We start from the raw sequence: 15,698 nt of genomic DNA on the forward strand, positions 1-15,698 counted from the left end.
AGATTTTTGGCCATCAGACTAAACACTACACATCATCAAAATCACACCATCTCTACTGCAAAGATTTCTTTTCCAGGGACAATGACCCCAAGCATAAAGCAAAGCTACACCAGAATGGCTTAAAAACAACCAAGTGAATGTCCTGGGGTGGCAAAGTCAGAGTCCAGAGCTCAATCCAATTGAGAATTTGTGGCTGGACCTCAAAAGGACTCTTCGCTCTTGAACCCCATGCAATCTGATGGAGCTCGAGCAGTTTTGGGAAGAAAAATGGAGAAAATTGCAGTGTCCAGATGTGCAAAGCTGATAGAGACCTATCCACACAGACTCAAGGCTGTAATTGTTGCCAAAATTGCATCTATTAAATACTGACTTGAAGGAGTGAATACTTATGCAATCAATTATTTTGTGTTTTATATTTGTAATTAATTTAGGGACTTTGTAGAGATCTGTTTTCACTTCGGCATGAAAGTCTTTTTCTGTTGATCAGTGTCAAAAAAGTAAATTAAATCCCCTGTGATTCAATATTGTAAAACAATAAAACATGAAAACTTCCAAGGGGGTGAATACTTTTTATAGGCACTGTAAAAAAGGACTGTTGGCACGTGGTCAAGTGGTTAAGGCATTGGTCTAGTGATCTGAAGGCTGCTAGTTCGAGCCTCAGCTAAGGTAATGTGTTGTGTCCTTGAGCAAGGCACTTAACCACACATTGCTCTGTGATGACACCAGTGTCAACTGTATCGGCCCTTGCCCTTCCCTTGGACGACATCGGTGGCGTGGAGAGTGGAGACTTGCAGCTTGGGCAACTGCTGGTCTCCCATACAACCCCGCCCAGGCCTGCACCCTGGAAACTTTCCAAGTCACAAATCCAGGGTCTCTCGAGACTAACAGATGCCTATAAATAAGGACTAAATCTGTAACTGGTTCGTACCTCCAGACCACAGCCCTGAGCTGGCACTTTGGGTACATTTTCAATATCCAGCCTAATTTGAGATCCATTTATAAATCTTCCCTAATATTATGCCACAACTACAAAATGAAACATTTAAATTACCTAGATACTGTATGTCCTTGGGATACATCCCATCATCTTAGCTCACATCACTGTACCTTTCTCAATGTAAGTATTGATGTATTTAAATCAATGCATCTTCCTTACTAAGTGACTGTTCAATCATTCCACAACTTCTAACTCTATTTTACTCTGCCTGAACTAGTCATCCTTCCTTGACCCTGAAGCAGCAGGGTAATCCAAATCATTCTTCACAGTGTGAAACAGGAATGACAAGGATGGTTTACTCTGACTGCAGCATCACATATAGGTGAGATGTTGATATAACTCTTAGCCACCATAAACAGAAGCAAGTTTGTTAGTAATCCAGATTTGGGAGCTCAGTTAAACCGGTGATGATCATAATCTTGCTGACAGGGTTGAAGTGTATCACCAATGGTTTCACTGCTTGGACTAATGACTGATGTTAGCATTAGGAAGGTGATTTAATACTAAATGTACATGGCAGTTAACAGAATACTACATCAGCCTCAGTTGTTTATTTATATAGCTCTATCCTATTCCCAAGTCAGCAATTTGATAAATTTTATCAGCATGCATCGCTTCAATAAAGGATTTCAAAGGAAAAACAATCATAAATAAAAATAATACAACACCTTTGTCAGATTTCTCTAGCTTTCAAAAGCGTGACATATGAAGACTCTCAGAAGAAAAGGGATGCAAATGTTCGATACATGTTGTTGAACATACTGAGATAACTGGAAATCAGCAAATGATTTAGGATTATGAAATTAAAATTATTTTGCATTCCAGTGTATACATTCACAGATTAATGACTGAGCAAGCTGCTCTGAACCCAGTGTGTATTATTTTGGTCATATGATATCATTAAATTGCACAATTTAATAAGATTCCTGTAAATTGCTTCTATATTCAGTCTGGGTGTTCTCATTGCTAACATGGGGTTAATGAATAACAGGCATCTATGCAAGGCCACATTATGCAATTGCAAAATGAGTGGAAGAAAGCTGATGAAGGTTGATTATACAGCAAGGCCATAAACATCTACCCCAGACTGTGCTGCTGTCTGCATTTAAGTGCACTTTGCAGCCACTTAGATGGTTTGCAAGATTAAATCAAATGGGATGAGTCATCTACATCTTCTTCCTGGGTATGGTCAATGGTCAATGCACTTGCTCACAGTATCAAAGAGTCTTTTAGGTCTTTCTGTTTTAGATAAATTAGCAAACGGAACATCCATCATGTTGTGCAGAGAATCCAGTGGACTCTGATGACTGAAGGAAGCAATATAGCATCACTCCTCTTGCAAGTTCATAACTGATTTGAAGCTGCTTGTCATGGGAGGCTAGATTTCCTTTTGTTCCATAATATTACCGACTCTAAGTTGTGCTTGAGCACTGCAATATTTGCAACGTGGCTTCTCTTGTATAATTGTTGTCAGCAAGTAGGTGTTACAGCACTCATCAATCTACTGTTGTGGGTGTTCCTTGTAGCTACTTAGGGTGTGATTGAAACCGTTTGTGCTTAATTTGTAATGCTTGGACTTTCAGAGTCTGTTGACATGTAAATGATGATCTTGCTGGAGCAGCAGAAGGATTGCAGAAGCATTTAAAGTGACCTGAAAGAGGCATATACCAACATGCATCAGAGTACAGGAACATGAGAAAGATGTATTGACCCAGCACAGACACCAGGGAAAACAGTCTATTCCGAAGGGGAAGGGTTCCATATGGTTCAAACATTCCATGTGGAAGCTAAAGACATGTGTGTTACAGCTTTGGCTTCTTCCCAGTGTCTATATTTATGTATGTGGCTAGACTGTGGTTTCCATAAGGAGACAGAGACATCAAAATGAACCCTGGACCACCTTTTGGCTGGTGAACAGAGGGACTAGTTAGAAAATTTGACCTGGAAATGAGCTCAATGGGATTTTGATTTCTGATATTCATTTAACCCCAGGTTACTGATCTTCACATAATCTACCAGGAAGGCCATATGTTCAATTACCGGGACTGTCTTTCACAAGGCCCTGGGACTTTTGGAGAAAAGAATGAGAGGATAGAAGGTCTAATGCTCTCTTCAGAGAATCTGGAGTGGTACTCTTTCTAAGCCTGATGCAATAACAAAATTATCTTTGTTGGTCTAGTTTAGCCCCAAGTTACTGTTGATTTGGCATTGTTGTGTTCTTTATTGAGGGATGGTGCAGAGCACACCAGGATGCTCAACTGGCCTTTATTGATAACCTGCCTTGTACTGCATGTGAACTCCTCCCATGTGGGAGTGGCTAACTGAGTGGCACTGGAATAACATTATTAAATAACACAATATCTTGAAAAGCTTCTTGAAAAAAAAAAGAAAAGCTAGGTATGTACTTCTTGTCTATGGAATTGCATTGAAATTGTGGTCACTGAATTTGAGCAATTTAGTTCATTTTATCCATAGCACGTAACTTATGCACATTACATTAACATACTGTAAATAATTGCCAACACTATAACAGTCTTGTTCTTTGTTTTTAATGCTCTCTCTCTCCATTTTCCTCCTTTTTCCACTAACATTTTTTAAAAGAAAAGAACAGTGTTATTTTGTGAAAGGTTTTCAAAATTAGAACTCTTTTTTAAAAAAACACTAAATCTAATGGAGGTCAGGAGAGACTAGCTGAACACTCCTGCAAATAGAGAGGATTATTCTGCCTCTTTAGTCCCTTACCCTAAGCCATTATATACTCCAATATACTCCGTAGGGACAGGTGAACCAGATAAATAACCCAATCAAGTATAGGTTCTTGGAAGTGTTGAAGCAGATGGAGATTCTTTAATAGGTGCATCCACCTCAGGTAGAGTGGTCCTTGTCATAGGATTACATTACTATTTCATACTCTATCTTTCATTGACATTGAAGGTGAACAAGCACATGCCTGTTCCGCCTTATTTCACTTTGTCAGGTTCTGAATACAAATGATTGTGGTGCATGCTGCCGGACTATTGTTCCTTTGGTAAATTAGTCTGAAACCCACCCAGGTTCACCACTCCTGAGCGGCAACAAAGGTTTCCCTCTGTGTCTGAGATCATGCATACTCTTCACTTTCGTGCAGTGTTGCCTCAAACGGTCTCATTTTGTCTAAGTCTGGTAAGTGAGGTTGGAGAAGGGAAGGAAGAATGGGCAGGCTTGTTCTCAGTCTCTGGCCTAGTGACAGCTCTGATGGACTGTAGCCATTTGCAAGAGGTGTGGAGCAATAAGCTAGCAGTGTTTTGTAAAGGTCTTTTGCCTTCATAGAAACATGGAAACATAGAAATCTACAGCATATTACAGGCCCTTTGGCCCACAATATTGTACTGACCATGTAATCTACTCTAGAAATTGCCTAGAAATTCCCTGCCACATAGCTCCCTATTTTTCTAAGCTCTATGTACCTATCTAAGAGTCTCTTAAAATACCCTATTGTATCCACCTCCACCACCATCTCTGTGTGGAAAACTTACCTCCGACATCCCCTCCGTACCCACTTCCAAGCACCTTAAAACTATGCCCCCTCATGGTAGCCATTTCAGCCCTGGGAAAAAGCCTCTGGCTATCCACACAATCTATGCCTCTCATCATCTCATACACCTCTATCAGGTCAACTTCATCCTCCATTGCTCCAAGGAGAAAAGGCCAAGTACACTCAACCTATTCTCATAAGGCATGCTCTCCAGTCCAGGCAACATCCTTGTAAGTCTCCTCTGCACTCTCTCTATAGTATCCACATCCTTCCTGTGGTGAGGTGATCAGAACTGAACACAGTACTCCAAGTGGGGTCTAACTAAGGTCTTATATAGCTGTAACAATACCTTACAGCTCTTGTACTCAGTCCCACGGTTGCTGAAGGCCAACACTCCATATGCCTTTCTAACGACACTGTCAACCTGTGCAGCAGCTTTATGGACATGGACCCCAAGATCTCACTGATCCTCCACATTGCCAAGAAATTTACCATTATTGGCCTAGCAAAATGAACCACTTCAACTTACCTGGTTTGTGCACCATCTGCCATTTCTCAGCCCAGTTCAGTATCCTATTGACGCTGTACCCTCTGACAACCCTCCAGACTATCCACAACACCCCCAACTTTTGTGTCTTCAGTAGGAGTCTTAACAGTTTACACTACACTTTCCTCTTTTCTGTTTGCCTGTGGGTACTGTGGACTGCTTGTCTGGTGTTTGAATTTACAGTCCCTGGCAAAGATTTTGAATTCTGAACAGCTGGATTGTAGTTTATTGTCTGATACAAGTGTCTCTGGTATTCTGTGGTGAGCAAGTACAGGTTTCAGGAGCTGTATAACTGCTGCTGAGGATAGAGAAAACAGTTTGGACACCTCAACATTTTGTGAGTAGTAATCCACAGTGAGAAGATATTTGTCTCTTTTCATCTTGAAAACATTTGTGCCTACAAATTGCCTTTGAAAGTCTGGGAATTCTGTGGGACTGTGAAGTTCAGTGTGATTTTTGAGTCATTTTCTGTATGCCTCAAATGGCTTTACATAATCTCCCAGCTGTGTGCTCAGACCAGCCCACCACACGGATTGACCTGCTCTTGGGTGACATTTTTCAATGTCTTGATGTCCTTGGTGGATTTGGCTGATGATTTTGGCATGCATAGAAGCAGGAATGATGAGTCTGGAGCCCTTTAGCAGCAAGCCATTGAGAATGGTGAGGGTGTCTCTTTCAAGAATTTGTGAGCTCCTTTTCCAGAGCAGACAGGAGTTGTGGTCCATGTAGGTTCCAGTAACATGAGTGACACAGTTCTGCACAGGGAGTGCATGGAGTTAGGTGCTAAGTTAAATGGCAGGACCTCCAGGGTTGTGATCTCAGGATTGCTACCATTGCCAAGTGCTTGTGAGGCTAGAACTAGGAAGATTATACAGTTTAATACATGACTAAGGAATTGGTGTAGGATGGAGGGCATAAGATTTTTTAGACCACTAGGCTCTCTTCCAGAGAAGGTGGGAACTGCATCGAGGGGACAATTTGCACCCAAACTGGAGGGGGACTAATATTCTAGCGGGAAGCTTTGTTAATGCTGCTTGGTGGGGTTTTACTAGAGTTGCAGGGGGATGGGAACCTGAGTGCCAGAACAGTTAATGGAGAGATTGTGGAGATAGATGTTGGTGTAATGCCCTGATTCATATCTTTACTGTTTTGTTGCAGGTATTTAATTTAGCAGCTCTGTTCTGCAGTCAGCTGGTTTGAGTTATTGTTAAAAATAAGGGATGATGTGGAATGTGTGCCATCTAATTGGTGGGAGATTTTCTTAAGGAGGGACAGTAAGATTGGTCTTGGGCTTTTCTTCGTTGTGAGATGAAGAGGGATTGTGCTGGGGAGAACCGGTCATAGCATCCGATCCCGTTTGTTTGAGTTGGATTGCGAGCGACGTTCGGAAGATGGCCCAGTGCGTGAGTGACAGAGAAGTTCAAGATGAGTTCCAACTTGTGCACATTTGACGGTTTAGTTAGAATGCTGTCTGGTATTTTGTGACACTGATTTGTAACAGGGTAGCATATTGCACAGCATCCATACAAACCGGGACGAGCCATCTCAATCTCATGAGTTTGGCGGGACTTGAGAGTGTCTTCCCTAGACAAGGAAACCAGGATATGGATTTGGAGGATGACGAAATGGGGGTGTGGTATATGCTGCCTTTTGCTAACTCCCCACTAATTGAGGAAGAGAGTCCCAATCCTTGTCACACTGAGGCTGGACTATCTGTGGACAGGCAGGTTTGCAGCTGGACCATGAAGGGCGGCTGGGCTCTAAAGTAACTGGGAATGAAGCTGAGCTCAGCCAAGTGGCAGAGGGACCTGCATTGCTGGAAGGCACGAGTAATAGACAGGGGGAGACCTCACCATGTAGACAAGAAGTATCCCAAGGAGTGTCTGAAACTGAAGACGTAGATGATGGGATAAGAAGGTCCCAAAGTGTCAGGAGATGCTCAGATAGGCTGGCCTATGTAGCACTGGGGGAACAGAAAGTTGTGACTATTTCCCTAGTGAGATATGTCACCACCATTTACAAATGGATTGGAGGTTCTGATATCACAAAATTCCTTTGAAAATGATGTGATTGATGACGGCATGACGAATTATTTCCAAATCATGAGGACATGATGATTTGTGGTGGCGGGGAGAGTGTAATGCCTTGATTCACATCTTTACTATTATGCTGTAATAGCAGCTCTGTTCTGCTTTTAGCCTGATTGGGTTATTGTCGAAGATAAGGGATGATGTGGAATGTGTGCCATCCAATTAGTTGGAGATTTTCTTGGTGAGGGACAATAAGAATAGTTTTGGGGTTTTGTTCAGGGGTAGATGAAGAGAGAAGACACTGGGGAGAACTGGTCGTAGCGTACGATCCGGTGGGAGATCCATTTGTTCGACATGGATTGCGAGCAATGTTCGGAAGGAGATGTGGGCGTTCATGCTGACCAAGGGCCCAGTGCATGAGTGACAGGACATTCAAGATGAGCTCCAACTTGTGCACATTTGACCCTTTAATTTGAATGGGCCATTTTCTTTTTGTTATTCTTAACTAACCCTTTAGTCAGGTTAAGATCCATAAATATAATTCCTTTAATCGTATGCAGTGTGCTGTCTGTTATTTCATGGCACTAATTTGTAACAGGCTAGCAAATTACACAGCATCCACACAAACCGGAGTTTGGGGTGGGATGAGCCGTCTCAGTCTCATGAATTTTGTGGGACTTGAGAGCATCTTCCCTAGATTTATGCAGCCAAGGAAACCAGCGTGTTTCATTGGTAAGATCTCAGAAAAAAATTAGGAATGAAAAGGTGCAACTTGTGTCCTGAGCTGCCGATATTCCAATGCAAGAAGTGCCGTAGGAAAGGCGGATAATAGAGCTGAAGATGAGGTAGCTGGTTTATAAAAAGAGGCAATGTGTAGTGAGGAGAGGCTGTTGATAGGACAAAACTGCAGTCAACAGGATGAGTTGCAATGTAAAAGGTGGTCAAAATCGAGAAGGGTGATTACAGGACTGAAGGTGTTTCATCTGAATGTGTGCAGTATACGGAATAGGGTAGATAAACGCAGCACAGTTGCAGATTGGCAGGTATAATGGTGTAGGCATCACTGAATCATGGCTGAAAGATTATAACTGGGAGCTTAATATCCAAGGATACACAATGCATTGAAAGGAAAGGTAAGAAGGCAGAGGAGGTGGCATTGATCCATTGGTAAAAAATGTAATCACGTCATTAGAAAAAGGTGACATAGGAAGGTGTTGAATTGTTGTGGATAGGGCTAAGGAACCGCAAAGGTAAAAAGACTCTGATGGGAGTTGTATACAGATCCCCAACAGTGGCCAGAATTGATTGGAAAAGAACACTGGCAGGGATGACAGCAGAGCAGCAATGGCTGGAATTTCTGAAGCAATTCAGAAAGCACATGATATTAACACCCCAAAGAGGAGGAATTATTCTAAAGGAAAGTTGACACAATCATGGCTAACAAGAGAAGTCGAAGGCGACATAAAAACCAAAGAGAGGGCATCAATAGAGCAAAAAATAATGGGAAATTAAGAGGATTGGGAAGTTTTAAAAAACCAACAGAAGGCAACTGGATAAGTTACTAAGAAGGTAAAGATGACATACAAAAGTTAGCCAGCCAATAATAAAGGGTATACCAGAAGTTTCTTCAGATACATAAAGTGTTAAAGAGAGTTAAGAGTAGATATCGGGCTACTGGAAAATGATGCTGGAGAAGTAGTAACAGGCACAATGAAATGGTGGACAAACTGAATAAGTATTTCGCATCAGTCCTTATTGTAGAATACACTAGCAGTATGGTGGAAGTTCCAGGTGTCAGAGGGCATGAAGTGTGTGAAGTTACCAAAACTAAAGAGAAGGTTATTGGGAAACTGAAAGGTCTGAAGGTGGGTATGTCACCTGCTCCAGATAGTATACACCCCAGAGTTCTGAAAGAGGTGGCTGAAGAGATTGTGGAGGCATTAGTAATGATCTTTCAAGAATCACTAGATACTGGATTGGTTCTGGAAGACTGGAAAATTCCAAATGCCACTCCACTCTTCATGAAGGCAGAGATGAAGAAGACAGGAAACTATAGGCCAGTCAGTCTGACCTCAGTGGTTGGAAGATGTTGGAGTCGATTATCAAGATGAGGTCTTGGAGGCACATGATAAAATAGGCCATAGTCAGCATGATTTCCTCAAGGGGAAATCTTGCCTGACAAATTTATTGGAATTCTTTGAAGAAATAACAAGCAGGGTAGACAGTTGATGTTGTGTACTTGGATTTTCTGAAGGCCTTTGACAAGGTGCCACACAAGAGGCTGCTTAACAAGCTACGAGCCAGTGGTATTACAGGAAGGATTCTAGCATGGATAAATCAGTAGCTGATTAGCATGAGGGAGAGTGGCAATAAAGGGAGCCTTTTCTGGCTGGCTGCCGGTGACTAATGGTGTTCCACAGGGGTTTGTGTTGGGATTGATTGTTTTTACATTTGACATCAATGATTTTGATGATGTGATTGCGGGCTTTGTTGCAAAGTTTGCAGACGATATGAATATAGGTGGATGGGCAGGTAATGTTAAGGAAGTAGAGAGGCTACAGAAGGATATAGACAAATTTGGAGAACAGGCAAAGAAATGGCAGATGGCATATAATGTTGGGAACTGTATGGTCATGCAGTTTGGTAGAAGAAATGAAAGTGTTGAGTACTTTCTAAATGGAGAGAAAATACAAAATAACTGAGATACAAAGCGACTTGGGAATCTTTGTGCAGGATTCCCTAAAGGTTAATTTGCAGGGTGAGTCTGTGATGAGGAAGCAAATGCAATGTTAGCATTCATTTCAAGAGGACTAGAATATAAAAGAAAGGGTGTAATATTGAAAGTTTACAATGCACTGGTGAGGCCGCACTTGGACTATTGTGAACAGGTTTTGGCCCCTTATCTTAGAAAGGATGTGCTGAAACTGGAGGGGGTTCAAAGGGTTCAGAGGGTTGTTATATGGTTCAAAGGAGGTTCACTAAAATGATTTCTGGATTGAATAGCTTGTCATATGAAGAGCATTTGTTGGCTCTGGGCTTGTATTCACTAGAATTCAGAAGAATGAGGGATGACCTCATTGAAATCTACTGAATGGTGAAAGGGCTTGGTAGACTGGATGCAGAGAAGATGTTTCCTGTTTGGGGAGAGTCTAAGACCAGAGGACATGGCCTTAGAATAGAGGGGTGTCCTTTTAGGATGGAGTTGAAGAGGAATTCCTTTAGCCAAAGAGTGGTGAATCTGTTGAATTCTTTGCAAAAGGCAGCTGTGGCGGCCTAGTCTTTATGTATATTTAAGGCAGAGGTTGATAGATCCTTGATTGATTAGGGTAGGAAGGGATATGAGCAGAATGCAGGAGATTGTGCTGAGAAGAAAATTGGATCAGCCATGATGAAATGGTGGAACAGACTTGATGGGCCAAATGGCCTAATTCTGCTCTTACATCTTATGGTCTTTTGGAATAGCTGGTCCTCCATGCTCACAGTATTGCATGATCTTGCTGCAGATTTGGTCAATTTTTAACAGTGCAAATTTCATCCAGTTTACTCTGTGATGCAGGAAAGCTTTCAAATACCTGAGCTAAGTAGATGTTGAAATCTTCCACGAGGATGTTGGTATTTTCACTCACTTTTGTATGGCATCCTTGACAGTGTGTCTGGTGTTGTGAAAGGATTGCTGAGAACATGTTTAATGTCATAAAAGTATCATACAAACCTCATTCTGAATCTTTGCAGACATGGAGGTAAGTTACTTAAGTATTTCAAACTGAGGAGACTGACAAGTGGGTTGTGGTTTGTTTCAAGTAGGAATTTAGTGCCTATCAAATAGCAGCTGAAGCGTTCACAAGGTCACATGACAGCCAGTGTCTCCTTTTCAACTTGGGCGTAACGCTGTTCAGTAGGAGTCAGTGCTCTTTATGCATATGTCACCGGTTTCTATTCACCACTGCAGTCTCGGATGACCACTCCCCTAGGCCAAAGAAGGAGGCATCTTCTGAGACCCTGGTTGCTTTGCTTAGATCAAAGAACACAAATGTTGGCAGAGCGATATGCTCTGTTTTAAGTGATGTGAATGATGAATAGCCCAACAACAATCCAGATTCTAATGAGTCCATCTCTCAGATTTCCATACGCACAGTTGTCTGACAGGGCATACAATGCTGTGATGAAGTCATTTATACTTTCATCTGGCCCTTGTTTTCTGGAGGTGGACTTTGTATATATTTCATATAACACATTTTGCTTCCCTGTGAAATATTTGCCCTGCACTGTTTTGTACTCCTTTTATGAGCATCTGCCAGTCCTGATCCACTCATGATATCATTTGCTTTGTCAACCATGCAGTATATCAGTGTGCTTACTTGATGCTCTTCTGAAGTGTGACTGAGATTGCTTGTAACCCTAAATCTCTCAAAACATCTCTCAAAGTCCCTTGTATTAGAGAAATCAAATGTCTTTGTGTGTGTGTGTGTGTGTGGGGGGGTGCATTTTCCTGTTTGTTTATTTATTATTTCACCTCTTTGGACTAAAAGTCTTCTTTTCTCTCCTTCAGAGTTTGACTGACTTCTCTGTTTTGTCAGTTTCTGTGCACTTCCCCAGGCTAGTGGCTTCTCAGATTACTACAATGCATCCACTTTTGGGTATAGCTTGAAGGCATGCCTAGCAACCCTGGCCCTTTCTCTGCTCATGCCTCATGTTGCATAAACTTAGCAGCTAGCATAAGCAGTTTAGGTTGTTAAGTCTCTGGATATCTTTCATGGATATATGCAAACAAGAACAGCTGTACTTTAATTCTTTCTTGATGGGATATAACTTGGTCTGTAGCATCAATTCATCAGTGATCAACCACTTTTGACATAGTGTTGTGTAGGCTATTGTGCAGACCACACCAGGACACCAGTATGCTGGATACTCAACTGAACTTTATTGGTAGTCCTGTTTGTTCAGTATGTGGGAGTGGCTAACAGAGTAGCATTGGAATAACACTATTAACTACCACTACAGGCCTAGTGACACAAGCCCAATAGTTAAGAGTACATGGATTCATGGGACATGAAATCTATGAATAATATTGTCAGCTGCGATTGGGTATCCTAAGAAAAGTAGGTGATAAGTTCTATGAGCCCCAGGGCAATTGAAGGAGTTGAGAAATGTTAACTATTCATCTCAGAGGACCTATCCTGGACCCATTTTATAAATGTAATAGCAAAGAAAGCTCGATAATGCCTCTTCTTCTTTAGGAGGCTGTGGATTTGCGGCATGACCTTGGCAATTTTTTATAGATGTATACATGTGGATCACCAATGCCTTTGAATGGAAAATCCTACAAAAGGTAGTGGATTTGACCTAGTATAGAAAAGGTAAAGCTCTCCCAAGCATTGAGCATATCTACATGAAATGCTGTTGTAGGAATGCAGCATTTGTCATCAAAGATTCTCATCACCCTGCTGCCATCAGGTAGAAAGTACAAGAGCTTCAGGACCCACACCACCAAGTTCAAGATCAGTTACTACCCCTCAACCATCAAGCTCATGAACAAAAGAGGATAAATACAGTCATCTTTTGAGATGTTCCAACAACCAATTATCTCACTTTAAGGACTCTATCTTGTTATTTCATGTTCTCATTATTTATTGCTATTCATTAATAGTTACATTTCAACAATTTGTCATCTTACTCTTTCATTGATCCTGTTCACAGTTATTATTCAATAGATTTGCTGAGTGTATCCACAGGGAAAAGAATCTCAGGGTTGTATGTGAAGACATCTATGTAACTCTGAAAATGAACTTTGTTCTTTGGACTGGGCAATTTAAATTAACATTGCCTCACTATCTTGCAAGATAATTCATTAGGCTTCAGGAAGTGATTTTTCTCATCTCCACTCATTTGGCAGGGGGGTGGGAACCGGAGTGAAGGGACTCAGGATAGGACGGATGGTAAAAGCGCAAAGATAGCACACAGGCAGACTGTCAGGAAGAGCAGGCAGATGATAGGACATAATTCTAGCCAGCAGGGTGAGTATCAGTGCATTAGGGATGCAGAATCAAAAAGGAGGCAAATGCAGCACTCTAAGTGTCACGTCTCAATGCACAGAGAATAAGAAATAAGGTGGATGATCTTGTTGCACTTTAGCAAGTTGTTGGGTATGATTTTGAGACCATCACTGAATTGTGGCTGAAGGTTGGTTGCAGTTGGAAGTTGAATGTCCAGGGTTTCACATTATATTGGAGGGATAGGAAGTTGGCAGAGGGGTGGTGTGGCTCTGATGGTAAAGAATGCTGGTAAAGATGTGACATAGGATCAGAAGATTTTGAATCCTTGTAGGCTGAGTTAAGAAACTGCAAAGGTAAAAGGACCCTGATGGCAGTTATATACAGGACTCCCAACAGTAGCTGGGATGTGGACTACACATTGTAACAGGAAATAGAAAGAGGCGTGTCAAAAAGGCAATGTTATGATAGTCATGGGAGATTTCAACATGCAGGTTGATTGGGAAAATCAGGTTGGAAATGAATGCCAAGAGAGTGAGTTTGTTGAAGGCCTATGAGATGGCTTTTTAGAGCAGTTTGTTGTTGATCCTACTCGAAGAACAGCTATACTGGATTGGGTGTTATTTAATGAACTGAAGGTGATTAGGAAGCTTAAGGTAAAAGAACCCTTAAGAGATAGTGATCACAATATGATTGAGTTCAACTTGAAATTTGATAGGGAGAAAGTAAAGTCTGTAGCAGTATTTCATTGGAGTAAACAAAATTACAGTGGTATGAGAGAGGAGTTGGCCAAAGTAAATTGCAAGGAGATGCTGGCAAGGATGACAGCAGAGCAGTAATGACATGGGTTTCTGGGAAAAATGAGGAAGGTGCAGCAGAGATGTATTCCAAAAACTAAGGATTACCCAAATGGCAAAACAGTACAGCTGTGGCTCACAAGGAATTGAAAAGTTAATGTAAAAACAAAAGAGAAGGCATACAACAAAGCAAAAATTGCCGGGAAGACAGAGGATTGGGAAGCTTTTAAAACCTTACAGAGAGCACCTAAAAGAATCATTAGGAGAGAAAAGATGAAATATGGAAGCAAGCTAGCAAACAATATCAAAGTGGATAGTAAAAGCTTTTTCAAATATATAAATAATAAAAAGATGAGAGTGGATGCAGGACCACTAGAAAATGAGACTGGAGAAATAATAACTGGGGGCAAGGAAGTGGCCGATGAACTAAATGACTATTTTGCATGAGTCTTCACTATGGAAAACACCAGCTGTTTGCCAGATGTTGAAGGGTGTGAGGGAAGAGAAGTGAGTGCAGATGCTACTACAAGGGAGAAGGTGCACCCTAGGGTTTTGAAAAAGGTAGCGGTAGAGATCGTGGTGGCATTAGGAATGATCTTTCAAAAATTATTGGACTCTGGCATGTTGCCAAAGGACTGGAAAATTGTAAATGTTACTCAGCTCTTTAAGAAAGGAGGAAGGCAGCAATAAGAACATTATAGATCAGTTAGGCTGACTTCAGTGGTTAGAAAGATGTTGGTCTCAATTGTTAAGGATAAGGTATTGGAGTACTTGGTGACACAAGACAAGATAGGACAAAGTCAGTATGGTTTCCTTAAAGGAAAACCTTGCCTGATGAACCTGTTGGAATTCTTTGAGGAGATTACATGTAGAATAGATAAAGGAGATGCAGTGAATGTCATATATTTGGACTTTCAGAAAGCCTTTGACAAGATGCCTCACATGAGGCTGCTTACCAGTTTAAGAGCCCATGGTATTGCAGGAAAGTTAATGGTACAGTTAGAGCATTGGCTAATTGGCGGGAGGCAGTGAGTGGGAATAAAAGGATCCTTTCCTGTTTGGTCTCCAGTGACTAGTGGTGTTCTGCAGGGGTTGGTGTTGGGACCACTTCTTTTTATGTTATATGTCAATAATTTAGATGATGGAATAGATGAATTTGTTGCCAAGTTTGCAGATGACATGAAGATTGGTGGAGGGGCAGGTCTTCTTCTTGAAAGTCCGTTAGGAACAACAATGACATCAGTGATACCTCTAATGAGAACGAAGCCCAAACTCGGAAGCACAGATGTGCTTGCAGGTGAGTCATATTATGGCCATTGAAGAATCAAGTCGTCTCTTGCAGTGCTGGCGCTTTTGATTGAAGTCCTTCAGCTACTGCTCTTCGAATGTACTGGTGCCTTTGTAGACTGCCAGTCACCAGGCATTGTGGTCTTCAGCCAAGACCTCCCAAACATCAACAGGGATATTGAAAGCCTTCAAGGACGTTTTCATGCAGTCTTTATGGCGCCTTGTGGGGCTTCCCTGCTTTCTAATGCTATATACCAGCCCGGAAAAGAATACCATCTTTGGAAGGTGGTTGTCTTCTATCTAGACCTCATGTCCAACCCATCAAAGCTGAGCTCTGTGCCAGAGCTCTCGGCCCTTCATAGCAGTTCTGTGGTGGGGAGCTGTGTGAGCTGTGTGCCTTCAATCTCAATTCGTAGTTCCGCAGGTTTGGTATGGGGCACGGGCTGAAGCAGAACTTCTGTCTTCTGCAGCCTGATGGTTAGGCCGAATTTTCTTGCTGCCACAGCGAGGCAGTCAGCGAGCTCCTGTAGGTCCCT

Source organism: Hemitrygon akajei, chromosome 9 (genome assembly GCF_048418815.1).
Source record: "Hemitrygon akajei chromosome 9, sHemAka1.3, whole genome shotgun sequence".
NCBI lineage: Eukaryota > Metazoa > Chordata > Chondrichthyes > Myliobatiformes > Dasyatidae > Hemitrygon > Hemitrygon akajei.